Genomic DNA, 17,060 nt, shown 5'->3' with positions numbered 1-17,060 from the left:
ACGTGCAGCGAACGTCAGAGGGCACTGTATCACAACATCGTACTAATCGCTGTTCATTGTTCCCTGAACAGAGCACAGCCTTCCAACACTAACGCCATTGTTCCCCACATCATTACCGATAGAGCATGTTTCAAGGCTCGCAGAGAGCAGTCAGGATCGATCCTATCATTGGGTCCACACATGACGAGCTGTGGTCTGCCACTCATCATAGAAAATCGGCTTTCATCTGAAAATCCGTAATTCTCCGCTGCACTTTTGACCAGTTTATCTACAGCCTGGCCCATGCCAGACTCTGTTTCCTCATTGCAGCAGTTAGAAATGGCTTCTTCTTGGCAACTCTAGTCCTCAATCCCATTGGACAGAGTCTTCCCCTAACAACTGATGATCTGGAATTAATTCCCGTTGCCTCTTCTCTTGCTTTTGCCACTTCGACAGAAGAATCATTCCTGTTTTTCCGGCTTAGTTGAAGAAGTACTGTGTCCTCTTGGGTTGATAGGAATGCGTGGGTGCTTGATAAATTTGTTTTCCCTTGGCTATCAGTTGCTGCAGATTTCGACTCACAGATTAATTCGAACAGGTTAATCTTTTCGCAATATCAGTGTTGTTTAGGTCTTCGTTGCGTAAAAACTCGATGCTCTTTTCCTTTCTAGTGGTTAATTCAGAAATTTTCAGCATGACGGTAAATGCACACTCGCACAGTACTACGAATATTTTAAAAATCCAGCAATACTTCCAGACGAGAGCTAGCGAACGTCACACCTCAACACACAGCATTTTCTGAGGCAATAATGGGCAGTATGACCCGTGTGACGGAGTGCAACTAACAAAAGAACATAAGGCAATCAACGACTTGCAGTACTTTGGAACAGCATTGTATAACACAATTCTCAAAACTTGCGCTATCGATATGGCTGTTGGCAGGAGTTTATTTACGTAGCATATGGCTGTTACACACAAGGGTGAGAAGTAATGCCTCCAAATTTTTTATTCTGTTCTAAATATCGGTTGAGGTACTAAAGTCATGCATATTATTTGCCGGACCACACAGGAGCCCTGAGACATTTACAACAACCCGACACCTTGGGTTTCCTGTCATCCCTACGTGGCCCCATCCGATTTTAATCAGTTTCTGAATCTTTAAGAATACCTTCGAAGAATTCACTTTGATAGTGATGAATGTGTTCGCTGTCAGGGTGACTATGATGAGAAATAAACATGTGCACATGAATAATGAAGACGTACGATGTTAAATGTGTTTGTTTTATTTACAAAATCTTGAGTGTTTTCATATAAAAAATTCAGAGGCATTATTTTATATACAATCTAAGAAAACAAAATTATCTGAATGGGACGGATATCGGTAGATGTGATGTAAGTAGACACACAAATGAGACCGGCAGCCCACCACTCTCTGGGACATCACCATACATGTTTTTGGCGTGGAATTTCATTGACTGGAGTAGAATTGTCTTCAGTGATGAGTTGTGCTGTGAATTGGGCCCCGATGACAAGTTACGTGCATTTTAGATGTCCGTGCAGCAAAACTGCCGCCGAAGACATAACACTTCCAATTATTTACTCTTTAATATTAGCTTTGTTCGCAACGTATTTTGCACACAGGTGCCACACTGACCTCCTAGTGAACATGCAAAATTATATTATTGTACGACATTCAGTTCAGGACGTATGCCAAAAACAACGAGATGCATGAAAAATCACGGAAGCTGTGCTCATCTAGTGTTCGATAATTAGAACACAAGGCGACTACCAAAAATTTTTAGATATAATTTACTATCAATTCCAAAGCTTTTCTCTCCTACTTACTTAATATCAAATATGTAGCACAATAACTCATTTGTTAAGCAGTAAGTCTGAAGCTGTTTATACTGGAAGTTCTATGGTTATTGGTATCTGACTCTTTCGATGTATTTCGAACGTTGGAAAGTTTCTTGAATGCTTTGAAAGATTCTTTCGGCTATTTACCTTCAACTTTATACAACCAAAAACATCGGTAATAAATACTCCAACGAAAAAGAATTGCTCCACCAAAAGATAATCAATGTAGAAAAATGAAATTTCCGCAATACATTTGTCTAGGTAGAATATTTAAGTGAATAACGGCGCAAGATCACAGGATAATGTAAGCGCGAGATAAGCCATTGCAAATATAAATTGCTCGTACATTAATAGTAGATAATGTTGAATGCAAGCATGCAAATGTGCATTCATTGTGTTGTACACATGTCACACGTCAGTTTGTCGGAGGGATTTCCACGCCTCGTTCAAACTCAGTGAGGTGTTCACCTTAAAGGCATTGTTGACTAATAGCAACCCACCCCGTCCAATCTCAAAGGTATCCAACGATAATGAGCACTACATTATTTATCTAAACCAAACCTAATTAGCATCCTCATAGTGGCAGTACTAGCGTCTCTCTTAGGTGACTGGCGAAACATTTGAACGGATATCATCTATCAGATGTAGAAACACGCTAGCAACTTTCTTTTATGTCACACCACTCCTTCTTGGTGTTGCGATTGTTTTTCGTCGTTGTATTATCTGCTGCATATGATAAATATGCAGCAGATAATACAATCTCTTTCAAATTCTAAAGGTGGCAGGGGTAAAATACAGGGAGCGAAAGGCTATTTACAATTTGTACAGCAACCAGAAGGCAGTTATAAGAGTCGAGGGACATGAAAGGGAAGCAGTGGTTGGGAAGGGAGTAAGACAGGGTTGTAGCCTCTCCCCGATGTTGTTCAATCTGTATATTGAGCAAGCAGTAAAGGAAACAAAAGAAAAATTCGGAGTAGGTATTAAAATTCATGGAGAAGAAATAAAAACTTTGAGGTTCGCCGATGACATTGTAATTCTGTCAGAGACAGCAAAGGACTTGGAAGAGCAGTTGAATGGAATGGACAGTGTCTTGAAAGTAGGATATAAGATGAACATCAACAAAAGCAAAACAAGGATAATGGAATGTAGTCTAATTAAGTCGGGTGATGCTGAGGGAATTAGATTAGGAAATGAGGCACTTAAAGTAATAAAGGAGTTTTGCTATTTGGGGAGCAAAATAACTGATGATGGTCGAAGTAGAGAGGATATAAAATGTAGGCTGGCAATGGCAAGGAAAGCGTTTCTGAAGAAGAGAAATTTGTTAACATCCAGTATTGATTTAAGTGTCAGGAAGTCATTTCTGAAAGTATTCGTATGGAGTGTAGCCATGTATGGAAGTGAAACATGGACGATAAATAGTTTGGACAAGAAGAGAATAGAAGCTTTCGAAATGTGGTGCTACAGAAGAATGCTGAAGATTAGATGGGTAGATCACATAACTAATGAGGAAGTATTGAATAGGATTGGGGAGAAGAGAAGTTTGTGGCACAACTTGACCAGAAGAAGGGATCGGTTGGTAGGACATGTTCTGAGGCATCAAGGGATCACCAATTTAGTATTGGAGGGCAGCGTGGAGGGTAAAAATCGTAGAGGGAGACCAAGAGATGAATACACTAAGCAGATTCAGAAGGATGTAGGTTGCAGTAGGTACTGGGAGATGAAAAAGCTTGCACATGATAGAGTAGCATGGAGAGCTGCATCAAACCAGTCTCAGGACTGAAGACCACAACAACAACAATGATAAATATCTTCGATGGAAGCGGTGTTGCTAAGCGTCTCTCAATTCTGATTTAGATGAACTCGGATACTCATTCAGATGACCTATGACCTACGTTTGATGTTACATGTGCAACAAAACGAATTCGTGAACTTATATAATTTTGTGAACTAATACCAAAATTGAGCTCTGCTCAGCAATGTTTATACAGTCCGTCCTAACTGTTAGGAAAAAGCATTTGGCGAATCTCCTTCCACGTGGATCGTAGGCAAATAAAAAAGGCAAAAGGCATCAACAGCGGTTCCAAAACAACCATGGAAAACAAATTACCGACTATACGTATCGGAAGCACGGAAGGTGCGTGAAATACCCTACTAACATGAAGGTGAGGAAAACAGTACTCCATCATTCTTTCGCCAAAGGATAACTAAACACTCATCATCACTAATGGACGAGCATTCTTCTACTGATGTAGTGCATGAAGACTTGCCTACATTGACGAAATTACACCAGACTAATGTTTCTGATACAGTGGTTCCTGTACCGATTGCAGCACTCGATAGCAGTTTTGGCAGACAATACCACCTCCATTCCTAAACCGTTGTGATTATACCCACTATACCCCTTAATAACAATGGCTGCCAGACTGTGAGAATCACTTTTTTCCCACTGATCTTCTAACTTATTTGTTTCTGTCCTCCACGATTTCCTCTCCTGTGGCACACTCAGAACGCCGTAGCATTTCCACACAATTTCTAAATTATGTGTTTCATATATTCAAATAATCCAATATTCTCCCCTCCAATACTTGCCCTTTAATGATCTCACTTTTCACGGTAGTTGACCCCTGGCGTCTTATGAGATGTTTTAATTTTCTCCTCTGTTTTGGATTGTATTTCAGACGCATTCGATTCCTAGCGAATTCTGCCAGATGTTAACCATATGCTCTATTTTCATCATTGTCATCCAACACCACATCTCAAACGTTTCGCTTCCTTTCTTTGCCAGTTTTCCTGCACCTCTTGTGCTGCATCATGGTATAATGGATCAAAGCAAATCTAAAATAGTAGTGTTCTGAAAACATTTTAATAAAATGACCATGAAGAGCTCTGTTAAGTTCCTGGGAAATTGGTATGGATATAACCGACTTCCTTTACAGCAGCCAGCTGTAAAAATGCACCAATTAAAGCGCAAAAAAGGGTTAATAGTAATGATTTGACATATTGTATGGGGCTAATTTTTACTTTCCTTCCTTTGATAGCTTTATGACGAGAAAGTTTCCAGCGAATAAGTACATCAGTAGGTGTACGAATATCTCTAATAGAGAAGCCCTTTTCGTAGCACAAAATTTGAGACGTGGGTCAAATACGTAAATCGAATTTTCTTTAATTTACGTCGATCACAGTTTTAATGATATGGCATGAGGAACCAGAAATAACTGATGATCACCAGATTTCCAAAATTCAACAAAAATTTCTGCGAATTATAAGACGCGTTGTCAGTGTTCTGACTGGATTGAAACTTGGAGTGAAAAGCGTACTTTCATGAAGTGATGAATACTTTACAGATATGGTCTACACTTCTTCTAGTCTCGTAATTATCTCTTGTTTGATCGATAAGATAATATAAAAGAGCTATGAAATGAAAACATGTAGACGTGTTATAGTACGCCACCTCAAATACTGTAATAGCATCATGTGAGTGGTTTCGAACGGGTCAACATGAACAGTAAATTGAGTTGCCGCGACGTGACGTTTACACTTGTACAAGTCACATGTCTGTATGAAACTAGTAGACAGAAGAGGCACTTATGTCACGATGACGGAGTACCCGAGCAAGGAATGTGACCACAGCACGGAATGACATACATCTTGGTTGCATGCCTGTAGCGGGTAGTATGCCTCCATCCTCAGTACTGCCTCGGAAACCGACTACAGCTATGATTTTTCGACGGCCCTCGCGTCGGTCCTTGCACAGGATTTCGTCGTACAGAATTGGTGAATGCCTTGAGTAAATAAGCAAATGAGCATCGTCGCTGGGTCACTTGCAGATTGTAATAGTTTAGGATGAGCCTCGCATCCCACTACACTTCTGTAATTAAGGCATACTTCTGTGAGAAAGAGCTTTTTTTCTGAGACACGTACACATTCTCATTCCACTTCATTCTCAGCATCCTTCTGCAACTAGCTATCTGAAACGCTTGCTTTCTACTAGGAAGGTTTTCTTCAAGCAATTGTGAGCAGCGTATATATGTTTCAGGAAATTCATGACACTTAGCTGCATTAGTATAATTTATCAATTTTCTATCGGTTGCGGTCACTAACCGTCATCTCGTACCTGAATGAACATTAGAATACGGGAATGACAACAAAACTTCATGTCCAAAGCGCACATAAAGGCCTGAAATACAAAATACGTAACTTACAGAAAAATTTTCTACTGCAAGTCACATGTCCATCATGTTGAACCATACAATAGTGTTAACTGTCAATTTCGTGGGTGATAACATACAAGAACAATGCTTTTTGGTACATCAAAAATCTTCCTTATGCATACATAATATGAAACTTGCCATATGTAGTCAGGACATAGCATGAGAAGCCAAACCACTATTAACCTCAAAGTCAACACCAGGAATATGTCCATTCGATATATACCACTACACACAAGGATAATTTTCTAGTAAAAACTATTTCGTATTTCGTATCTTTATGACGTTTTGCACATTAGGTTTCGTTGTCGTTTCTGTTTCTCTATTATTTACACATCGTGATTCATTTCCATATAAGAATCCCTTTTTCACGTTAGGCCTGTTGTTTGACTTTAGTAAACTCATAGTCCGCCTATGTCAGCTGTTTTTCGTCCATCATATGTTACTTTACTTCCAAGATAGAATTTGTTCTCTTCAACTATAATGTGGTCCCTTATCTCATTTCTTTCCTTTATCATTTGTCTGCCTATGGCATCCTTTCAGTCTAGTTTTTGTTCCAAGTAGGCTATTTATTTTTTTCTATATTTTGTTTTACAGATGGTAACAACGTCATCAGTGAGTCCCGTCTTTAGTATCTTTTCAAACGTTATTCTAAAGCTCCTTGTAAATTCTTCCTCCATTGCCTTAAACGCACTTATCTCTTATTCTTCCTTTCTTGTTCGTGCCTCTTTCCTTGGACACATTGCGTATCGATATACTGCGTAGAGGAGATATCTTACTTTTAGCTTTTCAATCCCAGCACTTAGCCCTCGCTCTTCCAATCATACTTTCGAGTTTTGGTCGAAAAAATCTTGCTTCCATTGCCAATCAGAACTGCCCATCGCATGCATTTTCCGTTTCTAACGCTAATCTAAACGTCACTTAGCAGTTCTTCTTTTATATTTTCCGTTCTTCTGTTTATTATTATTGTCAACAACTTGGATGCATGAGCTGTCACTCAGATTTTGCAGTAGTTGTCCCGTTCTTCTCTCTAACATTCGCGGTTGTCTGGATGTTTTCCTTGTGAAATTCTGATGGTATGTCTCCGCTCTGCTGGATTTGAAACACGAAGTAGAATAATAGTTTAACTGTTACTTCTACCAATGGTTTAGGTATTCCGAAATAACATTAAGCATCGCTTTTCCGTTTTCGAACGCAAGCTTCTACCACTTCTTACTTTTGCTATACGACTTCATTCCTTACGTCGTCTAAATCGACACTCATTTCATCTCTCACGTTATCAAATAGTCCCTCCTACTCCTAGAGACCGTGATTTTACTCTTTCTATACTCTCTCCACCCCCTCTTCCCCCTCTCCCTGATTTTAACAGTGTAGTTAGTTAGTTCTCTAAATGTTGGCTACTATGCTTCTACATGCTACGAAAGTTGTTGGGATTTTTCTATATGCAGAAACAGTCTTTCTGACTGCCAGTTCTTTGTCTGCTTTCTTAGCACTTCCTCTTGGCTTCATTTCAATACATTTTACAAGGTTTTTCTTTATAGATTCCGCCGAAGACGATGAGTCTGCAACAGCACATTTTTCTTATTATTATTTATACCGCATGCAATCCAAAGTTCTTCCCAAACATCCAAGTCAATCCTTGTCATTGTAACCCAAATCAGTATAAATCCAATATTGATGGTAATGAACAGGTCCACGTGCCATTCACAATCTGGTGTCTCTCTACCTTTCAGATGTGGGTCGCAAAGGTCTGCGTTCCATCTGCGTAGCGCTTCAAATGTCATAGTATAACACAAATTCTTGACCGATACAGTAAGACAACCATCCTATTAACATAGGTTTGGTTCATACTGTCCTGGCTCATATTCTTTCAATGGGTAGGAAATTGGTGATGTGCAACATTTTTATCGGTTGATTTTAAAGTAAGAGGGGTAACCAAATTGTTCAAGGGGCACAGCTGTCACCTTGATGCTGTTTCCTCAGGAGTGCACAAAAAATGAACACATTTCTTAAATCGAACAATTTGTGTAACAGAAGCAACGGTACCAACATCGGAGATGCTAGATTAACCAGATTTCTAGTTATTGCTAGAGGAAAAGACAGTGCAATTGATATAATTTAACTTTCCTGTCAGTGTGAGTGCCTGAGCGTAGCTTTTAAGCTCTAATATTTAATGTATCTTTCATTCTGTTCTTGCATTTCACAAGAGAGCTGTTAAGATTTAGACTTTACCAGATTGTGTACGTAATGTAACACAATGAACATAATGCTCACTACTGGCTGTATGAAACCATTACTTGTACTGCATATGAAGATACTGTGTTTAAATTACCGGAGTATATTATTAAGTATATTGTATTGAATCCTTATGAACATAACACGACGTACCACATGGGAATAATCTCAGGTTGTGTATACTCTTTGTACGCAATCTGAATATTTAGAGTTTTCCAGTGCATAATATTTACAAAAACCACTGAACTAAAAAAATATCAAAATGTATGGAAAACCAGTTACTGTTGAACTGATTCAAGTATGACTAGACAATCGCTGTTTCCTACGTGCACAAGATAATGTTCAATTAGCCCTAATGAACACTTGGCCTACCTGTACGACAGTGGAATTGCCTTGCAATTGAATCCCACAGCTGCAACGTCGAAATATACTGAAGCGCTAAAGAATCTGGTACAGGCATGAGATTCAAACACAGAGACATGAAAACAGATTAAGGCGCTGCGGTCGGCAACGCCTGTATAAGACACCAATAATCTGGCGCAGTTGTTAGATCGGTTACTGCGGCTACAATGGCAGGTTAGCAAGATTTCAAAATGGTTCAAATGTCTCTGAGCACTATGGGACTTAACATCTGAGGTCATCAGTCCCTTAGATTTTAGAACTACTTAAAACTAACTAACCTAAGGACACCGCACACATCCATGCCCGAGGCTGGATTCGAACGTGCTACCGTAGTGCTCGCGTGGTTCCGGACTGAAGCGCCTAGAACCGCTCGGCCACCACGGCCGGACTAGCAAGATTTAAGTGAGTTTCAACGTGGATTTATAGCCGGTGCATGAGTGATAGGATACAGCACATCCGAGGTACCGATGAAGTGAGCACTTTCCTGTGAAACCACTTCACAAATGTAACGTGAATATCAGAAATCCGATAAAACAACAAATCTTCGACATCGCAGCGGCCGGAAAAAGATCCTACAAGAACGGGACCAATGACGACTCAATAGAAATTGTTGCAGAATTCAATGCTGGGCCATTAACAAGTTTCAGAGTGCGAACCATTCAACGAAGCCTTCGTAGTCGAAGGCCCAATCGTGTACCCCTCATGACTCCACGACACAAAGCATTACACCTCGCGTGCCCCTTCAACACCGATATTGCACTGTTGACGCCTGGAAATATGTTGCCTGCTCAGACGAGTCTCATTTAAAATTCTGTGCCGGCCGTGATCGCCGAGCGGTTCTAGGCGCTACATTCTGGAACGGCGCGACCGACACGGTCGCAGGTTCGAATCCTGCCTCGGGCACGGATGTGTGTGATGTTCTTAGGTTAGTTAGGTTTAAGTAGTTCTAAGTTCTAGGGGACTGATGACCTCAGAAGTTAAGTCCCATAGTGCTCAGAGCCATTGAACCATTTTTTAAATTCTATCGAGCGGATCGACAGATATGGAGACAACCTCATGACTCTACGGCCTCTGCATGTCAGCAGGAAACTGTTCAAGCTGGTGGTGGCTCTGTAATGGGGTGGGACGTGTGCAGTAGGAGTGATATGGAACCCGTGATACGTCTAGATACGACTCTGACAGGTGCCAAGTACGTAACCATTCTGTCTGATCATCTGCATCCATTCATGTCCATTGTACATTCCAACGGACTTCGGCAATTCCAGTAGGACAATGTGATACCCCACACGTCCAGAATTGCTACAGAGTGGCTCCAGGAACACCCTTCTGAGTTTAAACACTTCCGTTTGCCACCAAACTCCTACGAGAAGAATATTATTGCTTTGCAACGTGCTGTTCAGAAGAGATCTCCACCCCTTAACTCTTACGGATTTAGGGACAGCCCTGCAGGATTCATGGTGTCACTTCCCTCCAGCACAACTCCAGAAATTAGTCGAGTCCTTGACACGTCGTGTTGCGGCACTTCTGGGTGGTGCTTGCGGGGCCCTACACATTAGGCACATGTACCAGTTTCTTAGGCTCTTCAGTGTACATCATGTTGCTTCGCCATTACTTATCTTGCCATGTGTAATTGAAGAGTGCTATATGCTAGCATAATACGCGGTTGACAGTCGGATCTCGCGATCTGCAATGTGAGTCCGAATTAGTTTTCAGAAAAGAAACCTTTGAAAATGAAACAAGATGTGGAGGGTCTATGTCGAATGCTTGATAATCTTAACAGTTACTTTTCTGTACTGTTAAACATGTTTAGAGAATTTGAACAATTATACGATGTCATAGCTAATTGCAATGATTTTGAATACTGAACATATTCTAATTTGAAGCAGACGTTGTTTTTACCCCGATTACCTTAAAAGGGTGTTGGGAGTGGTATGATTACTTGCTGCGCACTTCAGACAATCCGATTCACGAAAATTAACAAAATAAACCTAAAAAAGTACCCTAAACACAAGATCCCACTTCCTGCAGAGCTATTGCCTGGGGCAGGATTTTTATTTAATGAATTCCGTTGCGCCAGCAGCATTCCGAAATTAGGCCTCCGCACCTGTCTCAGCGACTCTACACCCAAATGTCTCTCTTACGCTGACAGACTACTTGACAACATAAACTTTGCAATCCACAGATACCTATTATACATTAACCCAGGAAACGTGTCTACTGTGGCCAGTGTCACAGACAAAACTGCAACTGCTCAGACTGTAACCCCGTGTCAACAGCGGAATAAATGTTGCACATACTTGGAATACTGACAGTGACAACTACTTGCCTAACATAAGCGATGCAACTTACTGAATAATGTAATAAATTTTTACGAGGAACTGTATTTAACGATTAGATAATTTCCTCTTTCTTGTGTATTTTTGTCAAAAATATATATGTTGTTGGTACCATCTGCCATGAAGTTAGCTCTGATGCACTGAACACAAAGTATATGTAGACGGTTAGTAATTGTAAAGCAATTTACATATTGCAGTAAGTTCTATCTGCTGGAATAATAAAATTTTTGCACTCGGGCACATCCGTTTCTTTGCCAATTTCATCAACTGAAAGACTGACTGTAGCTCATTACCTATACTGTATATTCTTCTCTGGCCATGTAGCGTGTACTCCAGTTACATCCACATCTGGACTTAAAAACGCTACAATTAATAAGTGATTATAGGTGCGTAGTTTGATCGGATCATTTTTGTCTATTTATACTTCACACACTGATGGTGCTTGGCCAGAACGATTGTAATTATCTCTCTGAATATCCTCAAGTTGCCCTGAAACTCGATTCGAAACGAGGCTCTACACGATACACACCATATTAACTGTAGTGCCTTGCACTGAAATTTTTGACGCTTAACTGAAACATTCTCGCGCCGATTAAACAGATCTATGAAGCTTCGCACGTATCTTCTTGGAATTTTTGATATCACTTCGGATAAATCAAATTGACAAGAAACATACTAATGTAAAAAGTTCTCAACAGATGGTCGAGTGATGCTTTTCTAAACGAAATACTTATTAAGTGAGCTAAAGTACCTTAGCAGTCTCAGTAGTGAATCAGCATTCACCACTAAATTTAGCTAAGTTATCATTCCATTTGAAATTTGTTCAGGAAAAATACAGTAGTAGAAGTCATTATAAAGACACAGTTTGTACGTAAATAATAGTAAAACGTGTGAAGCATACATGTGTGGAATTTGTTATACAAGTAGTAGATACATGTAAAACATAAAGATTTTTGACTGAATTACATAGTTTCTCCCATAACACAAATAACAAAGCAAGGCATTTTTATTTCCTGAGTACAAGTTGTTATAAACGCACACACTGGAACGTTGTGTTATTGCATTGCGGATACTTTGTCCAACCTCCTTTCTTCCTTAGGGTTCGTAAATCTTGTAGTGAAATAGTGGCCTGTTCTTCCCGTATCGCTCTTTCCAGCTCTTTTCAGCTAACATACTGCCTATTGAATGACGATCAGGTTGGCATTAAGAAAGATAGAGTCACCAGAGAACCTATTCTGACGTCGCGGTTGATAATGGAAGTAAGACTGAAGAAAAATCAAGACACCTTTATAGGATTTAGCGGCCTGGAAAAAGCGTTCGACAGTGTAAAATGGTGTAAGAGCTCGATATTTTTAGAAAAATAGGGGTAAGATATAGGAAATGACGGAGAACATACAATACGTACGAGGACCAAGAGGGAATAAGAGTGGGAGACGAAGAACGAAATGCTAGGATCGCAAAGTGTGTAAGACAAGGATGCAACCTTTCGCCCCTTCTGTTCAATCTGTACATCGAAGAAGCAATACGGAAGTAAAAGAAAGATTGAAGAGTGGATTTAAAATTCAAGGTGAAAGGATATCAATGATAGGTTAATGACATTGCTGTCTTCAGTGAAAGCGAAGAAGAATTACGGGATCTTCTGAATGGAATGAATAGTCTAAAGAGCACAGAATATGGACTGAGAGCAAATCGAAGGAAGGCTATAGTAATGAGAAGTAGCAGAAGTGAGAACAACGAGAAACTCAAGACATGAATTGGGGACCACGAAGTAGATGAAGGAATTGTGCTACCTAAGCGGCAAAATAAGCCGTGACCGACAGCGCAAGGAGGACATAAAAAGCGACTAGCAGTGGCGAAAAAGGCATTCCGGTGAAGAGAAGTCTGGTAGTATCAAACTCAGGTCTCAACTTTAGGAAGAAATTTCTGAGAATGTGCGTTTGGAGCACAGCATTGCACGGTAGTGAAACATGGACTGTGTGGAAACCGGAACAGAAGAGAATCGAAGCATTTGAGATGTAACGCTATAGACGGACGTTGAAAATTAGGTGGACCGATTAGATAAGGAATGGGGAGGTTATTCTAAGAAGAATCGGCGTTGAAATGAACGTAAGCTAAACTCTGACAAGAAGGGACAAGATGGTAGGACATCTGACAAGATATCAGGTAATGACTTCCTTGATACTAGAGGGAGCACTAGAGGGTAGAAACTAAAAATTGTAGAGGAAGAAAGAGAAAGAAATATATCCAGCAAATAATTGAGGACATAGGCTGCAAGTGCTACTCTAAGATGAACAGGTTGGCACAGGAAAGAAATTCGCAGCAGGCCGCATCAGCTCAGTCTGATGACTCAAATAATATTTAAAAACAAAAGGCCTCAAATTGCCTTCCATTGTCATAAGCACGTCTTTCAAGCTTTCCCCAAAGGTTTTCACGCCGGGGTCAAATACGATCTACGTGCAGGCCAGGACAAGACGTCGATATCTTTATCTTCAAATCAGTTTTGGGTTGTAGCAGAAACATGCACAGGTGTATTATCTTGTTGAAACGTTGCATAATTGACCCGTAAATCTCCATACATTCTAATTGGTCCTATCTCTAGCATCTCAGTATATATGTTAGAATTCATTCGAGTGTTCAAACAAGAAATGCGTGATTTACCTTTAGCGTAGAAGGCTGTCCAAATAATAACACTCCTACGACCAAAATCTCTGGCGATTGTTACGTGACGCTCTGATCTTAGATCATGGTAGTAATACTGAAGTCCATTCGGTACATCTAAATTAATTTCTTCACACCACTGAAGATAACTGCATTCCATTCTGTAGTCCATGAGGTAAGTTTTTCAACAAATTTCAATTCAGGCTTTTTATATTTGGGTGTTAGACCAGGATTCTGCGGTCGTTTCATGCAAGCAAAATCTTTGTCATGTGACAGAATTTGTCTTATACGTCTGGCAGTTACTGACAACTGTAAATCAGCAACAAATTGAGAAAAATAACAGTTTTCGGCCCTTGCTTTACGCAGAAGTAATCGCTTCGATACCTCAGATAATTTTATACTTGGCCTATACTTATCGTTCTGTCCATATCGTGCTCCCAATCCAACTAAATTATCAATCACTGTGCTTGAACAGTTCAGCGTCTAGCCGATTTGACGTTTAGAGAGTCACCGGTTTTCTCTTGGCGTTGTCACAGTATTGGTTTATATACACAACGTTCAGTGTCGCTAATGGTGTTACCTAGCTGCAGTGAAAGCACATACTCGCGCACTAACGCCCCACAGACGCGGTTGCCTATATACTGAGTTCCATTGTCTACCACTTGAATCGTTGGTGTTTTCCTATATACTATATTAGTGACATAAAATGCGATACAATTTGAAAAGGCAACTCTCGGCATCCTGGATCCCATACACTGTGCATAACTATTCCAACCGACAATATTAATTTTTCTGCAAATATTCGTGCCTTTATACTGACTTCCACTACTATTATCTTACATGTTTAACAGTTGTGACTGATTCGAGTGACACGTGCTCAGTAGTCGAACAATTTTAGTAATTTCCACCTATTTACATGGATTACATGACATCTGTTGTTGCGAGTGACAGATGATCACCTGAAAATTTGGGTTCACTACAGATTTTATTACGTCCTTACCATCTTACCGAAGAGAAAAACTGGCATTAGCATTTTGTGTCTGTAACGTCAATGAAAGGAATCTAAAGAGACAAACACCGCCTTCCCTCCAGGTTGTACGATTTTGCGTTGCTTCATGTGACAATGACCAAATTCTACATACATTCGCTATGCTCTAACAACTGTACAGTTAACTGAGACAGTGGACCACGTTTGCAGCAGAGCTGTCGAATGTGACGCGTATTTAGAAAGCGAAATCGCGTAGAAGATTATCAGCGATCAGGAACCAAGGCGAATCTGCCACTTGCCTCATAGTAATACTGTGTGACTGTCGGTGAACTTATGTCATCGTCTGAGCATTTTAAAACCGTGTCCGATTACAGTCGTGAGTACTTAGTATCGTAATCGAAAGGTACTTAATTGTGTACGGACCTCAGTACAGCAGTCCTGTAGCGCAGTATCATAACGTGTATTTAGTAACGGCTCATTTCCATTACTTACATCTAACAACTACTTGACGATAATGGTAATATTTAATGACAATACCACAATGGGAATAGAAAGGCTAACTTGGCTTATAGGAGTTATTCCCAGCGTATAAAAAAAAGGATGGAGAAAGTTTCTCTTCTTTAACTCTCTGCATACATTTCGTACGGCACATCGTAACTTCACAGACGTATTTAATTCCTTACTTTACAACTTCCTGATGCCAGTACATATTCTGTTGATAACAATACGAGCACTAACACATTTATTTGGAATGGGAAACTAGAAACAAATTATGGGGAATCAGTAAAAAATTCGGTGGTCATTTTTACGAATGTGCCTTGGAGCAAAACACCCTCTTATAACAAGAAGCATGAGAATATCGATAAGGAACACGAAAATAGGATCACATGGTAAGGTGCCATCCCATGACAAACATAATTATTATACTTAACCATCTTTTTAAAAGAAAATTTGATAGCATAGAATATCTCAAGAAATAAATCTAAATGTTGAATAACAGAATAGCATTTTGCAAGCAATGAAAGCATCAGACAGCTGGATTAACAAAATTGCTTTTACGAGTCAGCTAAACTTTCTGCAGAAACGAAGTTGGGGAATACAAAATTTTTTAAAAATCAGAACTCAGATTTTAATAAAAAACAGTAATTCATAACCAATGAAGACATCTGAATAACTAACTAAAGTAGTTAAATATCTTTCGCTTTAGCACTATTCTGAGACTTTGACATAATAAGCCCATAAGAGCTCTGAATTAACTGTAACCCAGAATAATAAACAATGCAGAACTATAACAGAGAGAAACACAGTTTAAAAAAGAAATTACATCTTTACAGCATCAGTTCACACGACCAGCAAGATTTGGTTCAAAAAATTACAGGGAGGATGTGATAAATGGTCTCTGTGCTGAAGTGATAAGTTAAAACATTAACACTGTTCTCAATAGTCAGCTGCCGACACGGAAAAGATGAACACTCAAGTAAAATATTAATCAGGACAGGCAAAAAATTTAAGTGTTCAGTGTCAGTTCCGGGGTGATAACGGAAGAAAATGTAAGGGCAGACGTAGCCCAAAACGCCAACTGCCACTTCAACATCGCTGTGTTCTACAATATTGCAGTTTAATTGTTAAAACGTGAAACATAACGCGCGATATTGTTAGCAGTTTTTGTTTGATGAACGTCATGGACATTCATTTAATAAGGATTTGAACTTTTTATTACTAGTGTACATATAATGTACCTTTCCTCATCAATCAGTCCGCTGCTCGTGGTCTTGCGGTAGCATACTCGCTTCCTGCGCACAGAGTCCCGGGTTCGATTCCTGGAGGGGTCAGGGATTTTCCCTGCCTCGAGACGCTTGAGTGTTGTTGTGTCGTCTTCATCATCACCATTTATCCCCATTACGGTCGGAGGAAGGCAATGGCAAACCACCTCCGCTAGGACCTTGCCTAGTCGGCGGTGCGGGTCTCCCGCATCGTCCCCTACGCTCTGTAAAGGAGTATGGGACCTCATCATCATCATAAACCAGTTAAGCGTTAAATCTGAGCCTTTACACCTTACATCTGCATAAAAGGCGGATAAAACTTGTATAACAGATTTTTTAGGATCTTAGTTACTTTCAAAGTATTTTTGCAGTTTTTTTAAACCAAGACTGGATCTATTTTCATCATACAGGAAAAGAAAATTTTTCTCAGAGACAGGATAAAGTAGAAGTGCTGCACAGGATTATTTAGTAAGCCACATTTCAAGATGTTAGCTTTCATAGTATCTGAGAAAAGGTATACGATGTCTCAAAAAATCACTCTTCGAAAATTTTCATGTAGAGTATTATATTGACGTACCTCTAGATACTAATGCTATCAATATCCATAACGTTCATATTCATCCTGTCTTACTGG

This window comes from Schistocerca americana, chromosome 8, assembly GCF_021461395.2.
Source record: "Schistocerca americana isolate TAMUIC-IGC-003095 chromosome 8, iqSchAmer2.1, whole genome shotgun sequence".
In the NCBI taxonomy this organism is placed as follows: Eukaryota; Metazoa; Arthropoda; class Insecta; order Orthoptera; family Acrididae; genus Schistocerca; species Schistocerca americana.
Note: the sequence above shows the minus strand (reverse complement) of the source record.